The 18,774-nt window shown below is 44.6% G+C and overlaps 1 protein-coding gene across 1 annotated transcript in view; it reads left to right on the top strand.

Moving 5' to 3' along the window:
- The window catches only part of tmem132e (transmembrane protein 132E), a 295,863-nt gene that overhangs the window by 105,613 nt on the left and 171,476 nt on the right, over positions 1-18,774 (top strand). The gene's annotated exons all lie outside the window — the stretch shown is intronic.

Genomic DNA, 18,774 nt, shown 5'->3' with positions numbered 1-18,774 from the left:
TGATACAGTACAGTACAGTATAGTCTACAGTTCCAAACACATCTTTCAGTGTAGAAAGATGACTGGTGGCTTCTTCCACCATTTTGGTAATTCTATCACTGGATGTTGTTTGTACCAACATTTCCTATTGACAAGTCACTACAGTAGGTGCTCTGGGGCACTGACATGATCAAGGTGTGCGTTTCAACCTGGAGACTACTGTGTATCCTGTACAGTCTGTGCCAAGTTGCGCATGATAATATGAACCGTTTTAATGTCATGAAACAATTACAAAGTATGTACGTACCGTACGGTACAGTAGTCTCCAGTTCCTAACGCACACCTTGATGTCACTACTTGAAGTCACTTGATTGGTGACTTAACGCTGGTCCTGGGAGACATCCAGTATGGTGGGTTTGGTGTTTTGGTGGTGTCCAGTTATGTAGGGTTTGCGCCAGGTTGTTTCTTAAAGAAACACGGCAACATTATGGGAAACGTGCTTACCGTCTTCTCCAGAGTCAAACAAGAAGATACAGTAGATACCAATTTCCTGTTTGAGTAAAATGTTTGAGTAAAATGTACTCAGTTTGATTTACTGTGTAGCTTAGCACAATTTTCTTTTTTAAATTGATCACATTTAAAAATATATATATTTCTTTTTTTTACAACAACAAACATTGACATCAACAAAAATTATAATACAATACAAATAATAAATATATATATTTATTATATATAAAATTAAATAAACTATAAACAACACAAAATACATTAGACATTTCACATTGTTTGTGATTTGCAACCTTGATAGGCATATGTTGTATATATTGTTTTATTGATTGGAATTAGAATCTTAGAATGGAATAGAGTCTTATTTGCCAAGTACATTTTTGCATGTACCGGGAATTTGTTCTCATTTAACCCATCATAACTGCTTATGAGCGTCGGGCCCCCATAAAGTAGTGCCCCGGGGAACAACTCCAGTCCTGATGCCAGTGCCTTGGCAGTGTCAGCAGTATGTACCTAGTCCTAGCATGCACATTGTGTACACTGTACGAGGAAACCAGAGTACCTGGAGGAAAGCCATCTGAACGGGGAGACCCCCCACCGGGTTTGAACTCTGTACCTTCTTGCCGTGAGGCACTAGCGCTCACTGCTGCGCCGCTGCGATAGGTGAAGGCACTGAGCTGTATGTAGCCGTATAATTGATGGTCACAGACTGCAGGCTGTGAACCCACCTCCGCTCACCAGTGTAACGGAGGTCCGTATATCCACAGTCATGATGGACTTCAAGTGTTGTGAAGTGACTGTGGCACGTAGCGGTACTGCAAGTAAACTCATCCACCCATAAAAGGCATGCAGACACGTTACCAAAAGGTGAATTCACCTCTCCTACTACTCATTACAGAAGCACACCGTTCTCTCAACATCTTCTATCACTCCCTCACTGAAGCAGCTGCACGCAGGCATCACATTGTTTACATTATTAATCAAAGCTTATGATATTAGGCGTGCATGAATATGATAGTTGTTTTGTCTTTACAGAAGATTGCTACCTCTGGGCCAAGTAAATGAAGAATTATCCACTGTAAAAACCTGTTAAGCCTTAAGGTGCTTTTCTTTATCATAAATCGATCAATAGAGACCGTATTAGATCCCCAATTATCATATCATGGGGTATCATTGGAAAGCCACACTCATTGGCTACAACCCTGTGTAAAGATTTTCGAGATCGCCAAATGATTGACGGAGCTAGAGCCCCGGGAGTCGGGGTGGTAATGTGTACTTTTGCGTACTTTGGGGCACGCCTCACATATCGGCATGTAACTCGAGAACCGCTGAACGGATTTTGTCACCTGAAAGGGCAATCGACAGGCAACAAATAGGGCTTTAATTCTATCTATATATTGTATTAAAAGAAATGCACACCCGAGCCACTAGAGGTCGGCAAATAATCGTCCACATGTGGGCCCTTGGATGTTAAGAGGTTAATGTTTTAAAATAAAAAAAATTTGTAGCCAAGAGTAAAGACCATAACTCTATTAAAAACAGTAGTCAAAGCGTATATTTTCATTTTTACTGATGTTTTATATGATTGATCGGAAATACGAATTTATCGGAAAATGCCAATTATCGTAAAAACTGCAAGGAAATGACTAAATCCAGATTCAACCCTGCCATTGGAAAGAGGAGCATTTTCCCTATCCATAGATGTATGATTTGGCCATAATAAGGTCAAGGTCAAGTTCAAGGTCAAATATGAATTTATAATTAAAATCGATTATCATTAATTACTGTATCTACAAATCCTTCTGTTTAATCATCTTCCCTTTATTCATTTGCTTAGATTTTTTTGTACACATGATCTCAATAAGGTGGTGAATGAGCTCATTTTCTCGTACCCCGCAGATTTAACATGATCAAAGATGCAAAAATCATAAATCATAATTTATATTCTCCTTTTCTTCATTACAATTTACTCAGCCTAGTAACAGACACAATATTTCTGACACTGTAAATACATACCCCCAGGTCCCTAGATGTTCCTAGATACCAAGAACATGCTAATTGACCTTGCAGAAGTGGAGCAATCTTCCATTTACTTAGGCATGTACCTTTAGGCGAAATATTCCTACAGCTTAACAGGTCAAAGGAATCATTAGGAGTTTGGGCTATTTATTCTAAACCCTCTGAGCTGTTTGTCCAGTCCAAATCCAAGTTATGTCACCCCTCGTGGCTTATCTGGGCCTGTGGGAAGAGGAGAGTATTCCCACTGAATCACAATCAGATTAATTTGCCAAGTACATTTACACACACACGCACACACACACACACACACACACACACACACACACACACACACACACACACACACACACACACACACACACACACACACACACACACACACACACACACACACACACACACACACACACACACACACACACACACACACACACACACACACACACACACACACACACACACACACACACACACACACACACACACACACACACACACACACACACACACACACACACACACACACACACACACACACACACACACACACACACACACACACACACACACACACACACACACACGCTTCAGTAAAAGTACTGCAAAAGTAGCTATGCATTTTAACCCTTTCACTGCCCCACTACAGAAGGTTAACCCTTTACTATCACACTACGGACGGTAACCGTAGGAAAGGGTTAACCGTCTGTAGTGTGGCAGTGAAAGGGTTAACCTGCTGTTGTGTGGCAGTGAAAGGGTTAACCTTCTGTGTATTGTCGCAGTGAAAGGGTTAACCGTTTGGTAGTGTGGCAGTGAAAGGGTTAAAAGTACACATTGGTGTATTCCACAGCCTTGGGGCATTCAATCCATGACAGATCAACCTCTAAAGTGTGAGGCCTGTGCTGTGAGGAGATGGGTCAAGTCAAAGGGGGTCACTATAATGTATAGTAAAATATAATGTATTTCCCCATTGCCCATTTCTAAATCGTCTCGTTTAAAACAAATAAAGCATTAACATTTGCATGGTGTACCTTTCTGTGAGTATTCATCCACAATCTATAGCTCAACATAAAAATATTCGCAATTAATCATAAAAAAAATCGCAGAATTGTATTTCAACCATAAATGCTTAAACAATAATGTTAGTGATAGAAGGGAACTCGTTTTGTGCAAAAATGGAAAGCTTTTCAATTTGTGGCAGAATTGTTACAATAGCCGATAATCCATTTTCCCAATGATGAATCCCTATACGGGTGGAACAACCAGTGACGTCAGACTACACCTCCCTATGGTGACCAGAGATAGGTGCCAAGCAACGACATCATAACTAGGGTGCACCGATATATCGGTCGGGTATCGGTATCGGCCGATAAGTGCCTTGTTGACTGCAATCGGCCTATCGGCCGATAAGCTCAAATGTGCCGATAGCAGTCGCCGATAAATAACCATCAATTTGTGTAGCGTCAAAAGGCAAAAAAAAAAAAAGTTCACTCGCGACCTACCTGCACAACGCCCGCCGTCCCCCACACACACACACAAGCTACTGCATCAAAGTTACTACTTATGATTAACAAGGCATTCGTTTTGTGGCATTAACGTTATATAGTTAGTGTTACACGGACAATAACATCAGCATATTATTATTACCCATAGCAGCAAGGCATTACTCCGAGTCCGTTCATTAGCTACCGGGAGATGCAAGACTAACGTTACTGGTGAAAATGTGATTTGCGTTGGAATACTCCTTTGCCAACTTGCTGTACTTTGCTTGCAGGTCTGCAGCCATTATTGCTGGATTATGAATAGCCCCAACTTTAGCCAAGGTAACGTTATGGCTAAACCTTTAACAATAGTTACTTTCGGTTAGCTGTTCAATGCTATTAATAACACAACTCCCCGTCAACACCCTCTCTCGGGTAGATGGCATTTAAGAAAGTATCTGCTGTTAAAATGACACAAACATTCGTTTTGTGGCATTAACGTTATATAGTTAGTGTTACACGTTCAATAACACGCATATTATTTACCCGAAGATAGCAGTAAACAAGGCATTACTCCGTTAGTCCGTTCATAGCTCAGTTCCATTCCGTACCCAACTACCCATTCTGCAATCTGTTAATAAAGTTTTCAACCAGACAAATGTATAGAAAGGCTTTGTTTTATTATAACATTTGTTGCAGTAAAATCATTATGTCTCATTTGGTCATGCTGTGGAGCGCTGGTCGGCGGGCCGGGCAGCTAACGTATTAGCTACGTTAAGTTTGTTGTGCTCTCGCAAACAGAACAATGGCGGCATGCCCGAAAGTAGAAAATGAATAAACGCTTGCCGATTGGTGGTAAGGACAGCAGGAGGTGGGTGCTAGCGGTGTGGCGTAATTGGCCGAATCGACTGTCAATCAAAATGGTTATTGCATTGGCTGAGAGCTCTGGTTGAGAGAACAGTAGCCATCTGCAGGCCGCCAGACAATACTTGAACTGATACAGGCTACTGGGAGAGGGATAGTGCTACATGGCATGGTGGAATTAATACCATAAACATATTTCTTGATGTTTCCTTTTTTTAAGTAAGTAAAGAGGCCTACAAATACAAACATAAACATACAAATATACAGTAGTTTCATTAAAAAAAAATATATTACAAAAAAAAAATATAAAAAAAAAAATATAAAAAAAAATTACAAATACTATACAAATAATACACAAATATCGGTATCGGTATCGGCCGATTGTGTTACTTGAACAATCGGTATCGGTATCGGTGGCCAATTTTCATATCGGTGCACCCCTAGTCATAACAATTACAGTGGAAGGATAGGGAGACGGAGCTAGTTGCTCAAGGTCGGCATTGCTTAACCCTAACCCTAACCATAACCATTAACGTTAGGTTATGGCTATAACCAAGTTCTGTGAGTAATGGTGACCCTCAGCGTCACTACTGCACTGTACATCGCTCGTGCACGCGCACTGAATAAAAAATTCCACAATGTACCTTTACATCCCAACATCCGTCTGACCACACCCCTATCAGCTTACCTTCATAAGCAGGTGTGTGGCCACCTACTCGCCTCCTTCCCAAGCTTTCACCACAAGGTGAGATCAAGGGCTGCAGTGGCGTCTGACGCCGAGTGTCACCATTACTCACAGGACTTGGTTATAGCCATAACCTAACGTTCTGTGTCGTATGGCTCCGCTCGGCGTCACTACTGCACAAGGGAGGCAGAGCGAGAGCAATGGCCCGACAAATGTACCCCGCTGAGGCCCCCCACAACCATCAGATCGGGGAGGACCGACCCCCCCTAAAGGAGGGCACCCCCCCTATTGGAGGTTCCCGGGAGGGCGACGGACCCGACCGTGCGAAGAGGCACTCAAGCAACTCAACGCACAGGGTGAGCAGACCGTGGCTTGACCCCACGACCACACACACGCACAACCCGCATGCCACCCGGGAACGAAGGGAAGGAACAACCTCGTTACTGCCCCCAGAAATCACAGGTCAAGAGCAAACCCAACCCCGTGGCAAGGCCGTAGCAGCGGAGCGCGAAGGAAGACCCAGACCCACTGAAGGGACTGGATCCCCTGGAAAACGGGGGCCCGGAGAGGTCAATGACGCCAGGCATTAAGACCCCACCAGGCGGTCACTTAGTGACACCGCCCCCCACATCGCCAGCGTATTCGGATAAGGCCCCTCCAAGAGCGGGCCCTTTCCCCCCAATAGCACACCGCCTGGCACACAGACCCTGCAGAACAGGCAGTCAGCATGGCCATAAGCACACAAAAAAGGTTAACCAACGGAAGCAGGCAGCGCACCGGGGAAACCAGGCAACAGGCTGTAACCTGAGCCGGGATCACTGCGGACGAGACAGGCGCCAAAGGAGTTAGCTGAGAACAGCCTCCCCGGCGGAAGGGGCGTATGCTGGCGTTGTTGCATGACCAAGCCTCCATTAAAAAAAACCCACCCAGAGGGGTTGAGGCAGAGAAGGCTGACATGATTGGCAGACGTCATGAACGTGCAGGGGCACACTCAACCGGGTAACCCGGGAGTTGACACTGCTCCAACACACCAGGGAATCAACCACCCTGTCGTTACCCTATGCGGTGGTTGTTCCTATAACCCCTCAAGAAAAAACTCCAAAACACACCTGCGGGCATAACTGGCTATACCGCAGTACAAGTGTTTCAGTTTTCAAAAAAGGGTTATTCCAGGCCTACGGGTCGACGAAACATTACTTCGGACCGGGCCCGGGGCACGGGAAGCACAGGGTTACCAGAGGAGGTCCAAGACCACCCCAACAGCCCCCTCTTCGCCACGCGTGAGAGAGGAGCGAAAAGAATGGAGAACCAGCCCCAAGCACACCGCACTTGGTATTCCCAGGCGGTCTCCCAACCAAGTACTAACCAGGACCAAACCTGCGTAGCGGCCGAGATCGGATGAGATCGGGCGTGTACAGGTTGGCATGGCCGTAAGCCATTACGACAGTGCAGAGTACAATATGTACCCAACAAGGGTCTCCATAGCGCCTAACCCTGTGACACCCGGACCGACCTGGCATTTTTCCCCCCGAAAAAAGCACAAGTCCCTCAGGGTACCAGAACAGCAGATCTGCATCCCCGGCGGACAACGGGTTAACTGACCTGGACCAGCGTGACCAGACCAGTCCCGTGTCCTAACACCGCCGACATGCCCACTCCAGGAGAGGGGGTAGGTATGCGTGTCGATCTAAAACATGAAAAGAGGGCGCCACCCAGACGGTCCTCATTTAGACCGTGCTCAGTGGCCCACCCCAAGGGCGTGAGACCCCTCTACCTATGTTCAGATCTATTCCGTTAACATCCCCCAGATATGAACGAGAATTCATCGAGACAACCTAGTAAACTGGTGCTCGGAAGAGACAAAACTCCATCCCAGTTGCCCTATAAAAACGCTGTTTTAACAAGCAACCAAGGCGCACTTAGCCCCTGTGTGATCCTGTAACAGAAACACGTCGAGACCCAAACACATCAATGGATAGTCTAGCAAGACACCAAACATTGTTCCTCCAAGTCGCCTGGGAGAACGACACGGAGCCGTCGTGCTTCATGTACCTTCCTCTTTTTATTCAAAAAAGAAAGAACACAGACTGACATGAATCCCTCGTGACGCAGGCTGAGGGTAAAAATTGTTTACATTTTTACATCCCACCACCCTCCCATAGGGAGGAGACGGAAATCCCCAGAGAGACTTCCCACGCGAGCTGTATAGAAGAATATATTGCAACATTGAGCTATGTAATATTTGGATTAGGGCTCTTCGAGGAGGAGGCACTGAACCAATACACTCAATAATCGAATTGAATCGAATACACACACAATAGAGCAGAACTCCTTTTTGAAGTTCTACTCATCTTGACAATCTGAGGAGGAGGCTCTGAACTCTGAGGAGGCTCCCTCACAGGGAAGGAGAGTCCTAACTCACAGACGGCCCGAGTAGGAGCTTCGTGAGGAGGAGCCCTGACCACTCCCTGAAACAGATCCATCATATGGACCTGAACAGCACACGGAAGTCTTACCAACAGAGACGCGCACAGTGACGTACTCTATGGCGGGGGAATTTCTGCGGTGCACACGCCCAATCTTCCAGGGCGTGGGACCAGGAAACTCCCCCCCCCCCCCTCTTACCCTGTAACGTGCCGAACAGCAACATGACAGGAACCTTGAAGGACAGGAGGTTTTAACCCCTGACCAATCAGAAAAGGGGAGGAAAGGATTACTAGTTCACCCCTTTACGACCCCACACCCATGATACGATGTAATGCCAAAAAAAAGTATGACACAGTCATAGTCAGCTACATGAAGCGTCTAACAGCTTCACACAGCTCATGTGCTAACCTGCTATCTGATTTTTACTAAGGAAAAAACACAGAATAGAGAGGGCCCCCTTAAGAGCCCCGGTACCAGACTTACACATGTGCTTCTGTGGCCAACCCAACCCAGTTGTAGATCACAAGATACACACAACCCTTTATCACCACAAAAAATGGCAATACACTCTACAGAGGAACGCCGTTTTTCATAATGAGAGAATACACAATTCTCGATTAGTATCGGCCACAGGCCTTGCTAAGCACACACGAAAAGTGACCAAACAATCTTTTCTTTAGGAAAATACAGTTCCTCAAGCGGTTTTAGCACAACCCCAGCAATCAAGCTAAGGGTTACATCGTATCCCACCACACAGTGACACAATATATTGTAAACAACATGTCTGAGAGGAGGGTGAGGAAGTCCCCAGGGAACCTCCTAGAACCCACCTCACCCCTGCCCACTTCGACAACCTAGGATGGCTTAGAGTAGACGACAGAGTACAACAACTTGCAATGGGCCTGGTCTACAAGATACACTACACGACCAAGGTACCCATGTACATGTCAAAATACTTCCCAAAGGTCAGTGAATACCACGATCACAACACCAGAGGGAGCTCCACAAATCATGTTAAACCCAGATTCGGCTCAAATAAGGGACTAAACACGTTTCGCAATTATGCCACATCAATGTGGAACGCCCTACCCAAAGCTGTAAAGGAATGTGGATCACTACCCACTTTCAAAACCTCTCTCAAGGGACACCTACGGGAGACTGCAATTCAACACTGGCCCCTGTAAATATCCTAACCCAACCCCCTCCAATGTACAGTCATTTACCTAGTATGGTTTTGTCAATAGTTCAATGTACAATTGTGTTTGTTTGTACAGTGTCTCCTCCCCCCCCCCCCTCAATGTACAGTGTTACTTGTTTATACAGTGTGCCCCCCGCCCCCCCCCCCCCCCCGCCCCCAATGTACCCAACCCCCCCCACCCAACCTCCTCCAATGTACAGTTTCTACGTCAAATGTATATACTCCCTTTTCTTGACTCCTTCTGTATCACAAACAGTACTGTATTTGCAAATCTGGTATGTCATAAATGTATAGATGTAGCAGTACTGACTATCTGTATGTCATGTATGTCATATATGTCTATATGAATTGAAAATGGGGGACCCTGATGGAAACAAGACAAACGTCTTTCTCAGGTCTGCATCCCCTTAACAATTGTATGTATTGAGCCGTACTGTATTGTACCCATTCTGCAATCTGTTAAATAAAGTTTTCATTCATTCATTCATTCACACCGGGGGGAACACCCCTCCTACCTTACCCTTAATACGGCCAGTTGAACAGGTAAACCTGTTAATATGTGAACACACTGTTCATTGTCATTACAGGCTGAGAAAAGAATTCATTCTTCACTCATATGTCACTAAGCATAGCTTTATAGGTTAGTTTAACCCCCTTAGTTGTGAGTACACGGTACATGAACACACATGATGTTTCTCAACACAACAAACCAGATCATTTTTACATCTGTAACAAACAACCCGATTTGCAGGGAGAAGCTAATACCAGTGACAAGACAATTCACACACAACTCGCGTCGTATCCTAAATGTAGTGCAGCAACACTCGTTTTGGAAAACATCATTATTTACAAAACATTTAGAAGGGAAAGAAAGAAGAAGTGTTTAAGGTCCGGTCGGGACCTTACCTACCGTGAGCGCAGACCAAGCGAACTGCACCGATAGTAAACACAGCATCTGTGTTGACGACACGGGCAGCGTCGCTGCTCCATCCCGCCGCTACGGTTCTCCTTGTTGACGCAGTCCTCGCCGGCCGGGCTCCGGGTAGGTTCGACTAACATCCTCTGTCAAAGATGACGTCGTAGTCAGAGTGTCGTAGTCAGAGCATGTTATAGTCTCAGAACGTTCAACAGTGTAGCATTAAGCTAACAGCCGAACGGCTAATAGCCACAAGCTAACGTATACCAGCCTGGTAAACACAGCGAGCTAACGCCGCAGCTAACAGCTGCGCGGCTAACAGCTGCGCGGCTAACAGGTAGGCCACAACTAGCATGCAAGCTAAGCAGCTATCACCTGAACTCGTACACAGACGACATAACAAGCCACACTTCCGACAGGTCGCCGTCTGAAACCCTCCTCCCCTTTAAGAGAGAAGAGAAAAAGAGATGTCACAGTTTACAACGGTGATTTTACCAGACATCCGGCGGAGCCAGCACAAGTCCCATCTGGGTTGCAGCCGACTTGAACATGGATCTCCCGATAACGAACATCCATGCCCACATTTCCTCGTTAGGGTATACTCTCATTCGTATATGAAATATGGGGCCTACACGGTGACAGAAGCATCCACTCGTCCAGAGAATCCTGGGATCACCAGTTCCTGGTCGTGGCCCACTAGTTGACTATAATGGGCTTCAAACCAAGATCCTCCGCCGTCACCTAATAGGCTGAACAGAGGACCCTAATCTGGGGCCGGTTTTCGTAAACATTGTCAGCTAGCCCCCATAGCACTAACAGACAAGTGGTGCTTGCAAGCAAACATTACTCACCCAACCTGGAACCCACCGCTTCTCACAACAGTCGGTGCGTCTTACAGTCCAGCTGTGTTGCTGGAGGGTCTTACCCCTTCCAGCCGCAGCAAGGAGGATTGTAGTTGGGAAGCATGTCAGCGGCGTGAACTCCTAATACGAAAAAAACGGTGGAGGTGAAGAATGATCATCATCTTCCAGACACTCCAGTAACGAAGACAATATCGCCATATTTTCTCGAAAATAGTGAGAGAGAAAATAAAGATATGATGTCAACGTATCTCTTGTTTTCCAACTTTCTTCTACTAACAACCTCGTCAAGTGGGGATCTACCGAAGGCACTTCCTTGTGGTGAAAGCGAAGAAGGAGGCGAGTAGGTGGCCACACACCTGCTTATGAAGGTAAGCTGATAGGGGTGTGGTCAGACGGATGTTGGGATGTAAAGGTACATTGTGGAATTTTTTATTCAGTGCGCGTGCACGAGTGAGGTACAGTGCAGTAGTGATGCCGAGCGGAGCCATACGACACAGAACCATTAGACAAGCTCCAAAACCACACTGTACCTATCCCTTACCATGACCTTAACCTTAACCATTAACCATTAGCCAAACTACAAAGCCATACCATACCTATCTCTTACCATAACCATTAACCATTAGCCAAGCTCCAAAGCCATACCATAGCTATCCCTTACCTTAACCCTAAACATAACCATGCTACCTACAAATTTAAATAAATTGTTGAAAGTCTGTTGAAACAATGCTCCATTGATAGTCTACTGATGGTATGTCTTTTGATACCCTGTTGACAGAGTTGACAGTCAGCTGAATCACTATTGATAAGATATACTGTAGATATACCCTGTTGAAAGAGTTGACAGTCAGCTGAATCACTATTGATAAGATAGACTGATAGATATATGATAAGATATACTGTAGATATACCCTGTTGACAGAGTTGACAGTCAGCTGAATCACTATTGATAAGATATAGATACCCTGTTGACAGAGTTGACAGTCAGCTGAATCACTATTGATAAGATATGTAGAGCGTCAACAACGGACCATCAAAATATAGTGTTACCAAAAATAATGTTAGCATCGCATTTACTTACATTACCTCCGTCTAATTTGTTCCACAGCGTTTTTTTTATTCCAAGGTATCATTATGCATCTCGCTGCCGAGCACATCAACAGTGTTGGAGCATCTGGTTCAGTTGAATAACCTGAAAAACATCTCAGGTCGAATGAGATCAAACGGATAACATTGTTTTTATTCACCTTTGGTATTTATTCATTATTCTCTGTTCAGTGGTCTTCAATCCACAGAGTGTCCTTACCAGACTGTTTATTTTAATTGTGGCCAATTTGTGGGGGGAAAACTAAGTAACAACAAGAAAACATCCTGAACTCAAAAGCATTTCAAATATGCCACCTCCACCCACACTGAAATGCAATACAGACTAGAGTTCTGGCCAATGCGTTATTGATCTTGGCCAGTGGTTCCAAATGTATGACTATAATGTTTTTTTCCCACAGCATGCAGGACAGCCCCTGTGGGCCATGCGTAGCAAATTGTGGTCAGTCACTCACAGATGACCTAGAGGGACATTTAGTTTAGGATATTTAGTGAGACGCATGCACAGATCATGTACACGCTTCTAGTGACTTTCTCCTGTGCTGACATAGCTCTAACGTAGTGTGGAGAGAGAGGTCAGGCTAAGCAACGCCTTTCTCTGCATCTCCCTAAATCATCCTCGAATAGGCATTATCCTGCTTTCAATTGCAAGATATTTACAACACAAAAGCCGCCCTGATGACTTCGCGCTAGCTTAAAAACGTATTGATGGCACAAGGTCACAATGATATATGGGCTGCTAGCATTTAGCAAGTGTAACGTTCCAACTGGCTGCGCCAAAGTGCTCATTTGTTGTGGCAACAAGGACAATGGATAAATCGAATTTGATAGAAACCTTTTTTCTCAGTATTTTCTCTCTCTAATAAATACATTTTTAATCAGTGAAGGGTATATAGCAAACACCAGGGACCACTTATATATGTGATTATTGCCCAGGTTGACTAAGAATAGCTATTCTTAAAGATGCATCATTATACTTACGCTCAAATAATTTGATCAGAGAGCGAGAGAGCGAGAGCGAGCGAGAGAGAGAGCAAGAGCGAGAGAGAGCGAGAGAGAGAGAGAGAGAGATGCTAGCAAGCCCGTGTGCTCTCTCTGTTCCCCAGGTCAGTGTGTGACTCCAGTCCCAGTCTCACTGTGTGATATCGGAGAGGCAGAGTTAATCACTCAGACATGCTGCACCTGTGCCAATTAACACTCCCCTACCGCTGCTTCAGTTGAGTCACTCCGTTCTCTCCCTCTGTCTCTTTTGCTGTCTCAGCCGGCAGCAAAAACACGCCCCCTCCTCCACAGAGGAAAATAGACAGATTTCTCATTCATCACTGACTTGTTTGTCAGCGTGCAGAACATACCACTGACAGTGACTGACATGGAATGTGGAGGGAGTGGAGTCAGAGGTCAACCGCCTCGGTCAAAAGAATTCCTTTGCACGGTTACTTTCTCTTCTGAAGAGATACATTGGATTGTTCTCTGGTGAGTTGCTGAATCCAAAAATATCACACATTTCACGTCTGCTTTTTGTATCCCCCTAGTTTCTTCGTTTATGATGCATTTATGAGTCTGTATCAGTCACGCAGAGTTTGTGACACAGAGTCGTGGCACCAGGGTCCACTGCTCTCCACTTGGTCCCCATTGGCCAGTCGGTGTCATGTCACAATTTACACTGAAAGCCACGCCCCTTATTTGACGGACAGATACAGTTTCCTCCCATGGAGTTAATTTATCTTTTTAATTAAAAAAAAATTGTGTCATTCATAAGTCAGTATCTAGTAAAAAGACAAAAAAAAACAGCTGGATGCAATTGTTGGACGCACTTCTAATTAGAAGAAAATTCCAGACATGAGGTTCTTCCCTTTACCTAATCCTAAAACATAGCCTCATTTATGAGTACTGTGGCTCCAAGCCATTAGACGTGAGGATGCTTCAGGAAAACTCGTTTTCTACAGTTTTTGTGACAAAAGTAAGTAAGTAAGTAAGTAAGTAAGTAAGTAAGTAAGTAAGTAAGTAAGTAAGTAAGTAAGTAAGTAAGTAAGACTTTATTTATATAGCACCCTTCCCAGCACGAGTGCTTCACAAGTTTAAAAACTAAATAATGACCAGGGAAATTCATAAAAACATACAATATAAAAACTTTGTAAAAACAGTGCTTACATTTTTTTTTTACAGAAAAGAACAGGTCAATTCATAAAAACATACTGTACAATATAAAGACAGGCACGGACAAACACTGAAGACATTAAATCACCAGTTCACGTGTGTACGTGGCCAAATGCCAACCTGAACAGGTGGGTTTTCAGCTTCCCCTTGAAAGAGTCCAGAGAGGGGGAGGCTAAGTCCAAACGGTTTGACACTGCCTGGTTTGGGCCTAATTCTACATGTGACTAGCACAAATTGGCCTGGCTGTAAGTACTTGTGTCGGACATGGCCATGCCCATGGCATTATCCTTGCATCATAGCTTAACTTTGGAGCAGAATCGACCACCTTTGCCAGTGAGCTAGCATGACATGGCTGGTTGGATTCTTCAAGATCTCTAGCGTCATGACACCAGTACATTATATCCGCTGGAGCCCTTTTAACACTTTCAGAGCCCTTGCTTAACCTTGATTTACCCGTTGAATGCCATCCACTTCAATGTTAGCATTAAAAACGCCTAATCTATGTTTTAAATCTATGTGTCTAATCTGCCCGTCGCTTATCAATGACTTGTTTGCAGTCAACATTGTCGAAGCAGATTGTTTTTTTATCGGTTCATTTTCGTTTTATAGCATTTTGAAAAGCCCTCGTTTTCAAGGAGAATATAAAGATTCCATGATAAAAGACATTTACTGGAATATTCTAGAATACACAAAAACGTTGTAATTTTTCGGCCTATTTATGAATCGTTTTCAAATAAACGCTAGATTATCGATAGTATATGTGTACGTATGCACGCTAGAGACGCGAGCTGAAAAATCGATTCTCTTATTTCCTCATCAGCGATCGCGCACACACACACACACACACACATAGGGCAAATGCTGAGATCTCAGCGAATACAACTCTGATTATCCCAAGACTGGTAAAATAGATTCCTTACCTCAGATCAGATGTTCTCCAAAAAGATCATTCCAATTCCTGATCGCTATTCCAAATATCGATCACGCTTATTGATTGAGTATTGGCTGCTGTGAATATATATTCCAGGCTGATTCCCGTCCCGCGATGACTTCCATGTTGATCAGACTTCTTGCCAGCACAAGGAACCAGCTGGCTCCACCTCTACATATCTACAGATCCCAGGTCAGTCTAAGCGACTGACCTGCAGTTACACAGGGATAGACGATAGGGGGCGCTTTTTCCATTCTGAGCTCCTGGAGGAGCTGCTGTACCAACGGGAGACTCGGTTGATGAAATATGAAATCAGATCGCTAATAAACAAATAAAAACGATATTTGTCGTCGTGGGCACTCAGTGGGGGGGGCTAATAAAACGAGATATGTCGTCCGTGGCACTGAAAGGGTTTAAAGACGGCTAATCTCTGCCCCCCAAATGCTAGGCAGAGTTTCCAGTGGCCACTAACTGGTCCTATTGGCAATTCATTGAATCTACCCATTTTATTGCTCTTGATAGTTTGTGGTCTAAATTCGGCAGTAAGTTGCGGGTAAATTCAGAGAGAAAGCACTAAGTACTGGTATGGGGAGTGGTACGAGAGAGCCAGCCTATACTCAAAACTTAGTTCACACAGCAATCACAGTACATTTACATTTACATTTACATTTAGTCATTTAGCTGACGCTTTTATCCAAAGCGACTTACAAGTTCTGTGCGACAAGACAGCAAGAAGGGTATAACTCTATCAGCTGAGTAACAATGTTCATCAAAGTGTTGCGTGTTACAGTGTAGGTTAGTTTATTAGGACAAGTGCATGACAGTAAGGTTAGTCGGGGTTAGTTTTCCTTTTTTTTTTTTTTTTTTTTTATCATTTCAGATAATGGTTGAAGAAGTGAGTCTTTAGTCGACGGCGAAAGATTGGACGGGATTCGGCTGTCCTAACTGGGATGGGTAGTTCATTCCACCATTGTGGGGCAAGGACTGAGAATAGGCGACTTCTCTTTGATGACCCTCCGGGAGCTTGGATAGGAGTAGATCTGAGGCGGCCAGAAGATGCAGAGCGTAGGGGTCTTGAGGGTGTGTAGTTAGAGACTATTGACCGGAGGTAGGCGGGAGCGGTTCCCTTTGCCGCACGGTATGCTAGGTCGAGGGCCTTGAAGCGGATACGTGCAGCAATGGGGAGCCAGTGCAGGTCCCTAAGAAGTGGGGTGACATGGGCCGACTTCGGTAGGTTTGAGATCAGGCGGGCCGCTGCGTTTTGAATGAGTTGAAGAGACTTGGTGGCAGTGGCCAGGAGGCCAGCTAGCAGTGCGTTGCAGTAGTCGAGGCGGGAGTTGACTGTTGATTGGACGAGGAGTTGGGTGTCTTCTTTTGTCAGGAATGGGCGTATCCTTCTGACGTTGCTCAGGAGGAATCTGCAGGTTCTGGTTGTCGCTGCGATGTGAGCAGAGAAGTTCAACTGGTCGTCGAGGACAACACCAAGGTTCTTGGCGGTCGGGGACGCGGTCACAGCTGCATTCTCGACTGTGATGGAGAGGTCGGTCAGGGGGGAGGATTTGGCCGGCAGGTGGAGCAATTCTGTTTTGCTTAGGTTCAGTTTGAGGTGGTTGGTCGTCATCCAGGCGGAGATGTCGGACAGACAGGCCGAGATCCGCTCAGAGACGTGGATATCTGAGGGAGGGAAGGAGAGGAAGAGTTGAGTATCATCGGCATAACAATGATATGAGAAGCCATGAGACGTGATAATGTTACCCAGTGATTTAGTGTAGAGGGAGAAGAGAAGGGGTCCTAGGACCGAGCCCTGGGGGACACCCGTCCGGAGGGGGCGGGTGGCCGACAGAGTCCCTCTCCATGACACTTGGTAGGAGCGGTCATTGAGGTATGATGTCAGCCATGTCAGCGCAGATCCAGCCACTCCCATTCCTGCGAGTACTGGGGCCTGCAGTATTAATGCTCCACTTAGTAAGATATCTGATTGTTTGGAATGAGGACCATGTAGACTCAAACCACTTGCATGGAATAAGCATGTAATTTAATGATTGAATCTTACATTACAGTCTTAATAGTGAGGAGGATAGTGGTTAAACCATTAAAAACCTGTTAAGCTGTAGCCCTATTTTCAGAAATGTCGCCTAAAGGTACATGCCTAAGTAAATGGAAGATTGCTCCACTTCTACAAGGTCAATTTGCATGTATCTAGGAACATCTAGGGATCTGGGGGTATGTATTTCCAGTGTCAGAAATATTGTGTCTGTTACTAGGCTTTAGTAAATTGTCATGAAAAAAAGAAGAATATAAATTATGATATTTTTTTGCATCTGTGCCGGTGAATAACACTGTTACAATTGTGAGCAAACCGAGCTCGCTCACTGAGCTCATTCACCACCTTATTGAGATCAAGTGTACAAAAAAATTAAGCAAATGAATAAAGGGAAGATGATTAAACAGAAGGATTTGTAGATACAGACAGTAATAAATGATAATCGATTTTAATTATACATTTATATTTGACCTTGAACTTGGCCTTGACCTTATTATGGCCAAATCATACATATATGGATAGGGACACGGCTCCTCTTTCCAATGGCAGGGTTAAATCTGGATTTAGTAATTTCCTCACGGTTTTACGATAAAAGAGATATAATTAGCATTTTTCCGATAAATTCTTATTTTCTGTAAATCTTACAAAACATCGGTAAAAATGAAAATATACACTTTGACTGCTGTTTTGATAGGGTTATGGTCTTTACTCTTGGCAATTATTTTTTTAAATGAAAATAAAACCTCTTAACACTTTGAGTGCCGTTCACGTAGATCTACGGTTCTGTCATCCGATCGTTGAGTGCTGGAAATGTAGATATACGTTTCTGTCACGGTATTTCTTTTATTATCCATTCATAATTCAGCGGGACTTGTGCATACTGTTCTGAGTGTGTCTAAGCTGGCAGACGGTAATATACTGCCCTCTAACACCTTCGGCCAGTAATGCACCCGGTTAGAAATGGTTTAGTTTATTTTCTATACCGAGCTGCGGCGTGAGGGCGGGTCCTAGACACTCCGGCAAAACACACGCTTATAGGGATGGCTTGGACAACTGACCCCGCCCGGGGACCTACAGGCTTAACAGGTTAAATGATGTGCCTCTTCTAAGTCTATAGACCTTTTCAGTAGAATTCCATTGCTAGGTGAACAGCTCGGGCCCACCTGTACCTGTCGGCTAAGAAGAAATACAGGAGTCCATTTAGATTGTTTTCAAGTTAGAGCAGGTCTATACAGCTCTCATTACACTCCACTGAAATACCTTATTAAGTGGACCTTTTTAATTAATTAAACGCTATGTCGCCACAGTAACAATTTCACGCTTGTTTGAGGGAAAGAGCCCAATTAAATTGGCACACTTGCCAGTATACTTTCTACACCTGGGTGCAACAAGAAAGTGTGACTCGTGGAATAAGACCAAAATCATTCTGTATTGACAAGAACCACTTCTCAGTTCAGTGATTATTTACTGCTGAGTAACTGACTTTAGGGTGGTAGATATCCAGTGGTTCTCAATCTGGTGGCCGGTAGATGATTTGACCGTGCTGGGGCCGACCTAGCAGTTTTAATAAGGGGACCACAAACGGAAAGGATTCGGAAC

This window comes from Notolepis coatsorum (assembly GCF_963971535.1).
Source record: "Notolepis coatsorum genome assembly, chromosome: 8".
NCBI lineage: Eukaryota > Metazoa > Chordata > Actinopteri > Aulopiformes > Paralepididae > Notolepis > Notolepis coatsorum.
The sequence above is the reverse complement of the archived record's forward strand: the minus strand, read 5'-3'. Positions and strand labels throughout refer to the sequence as shown.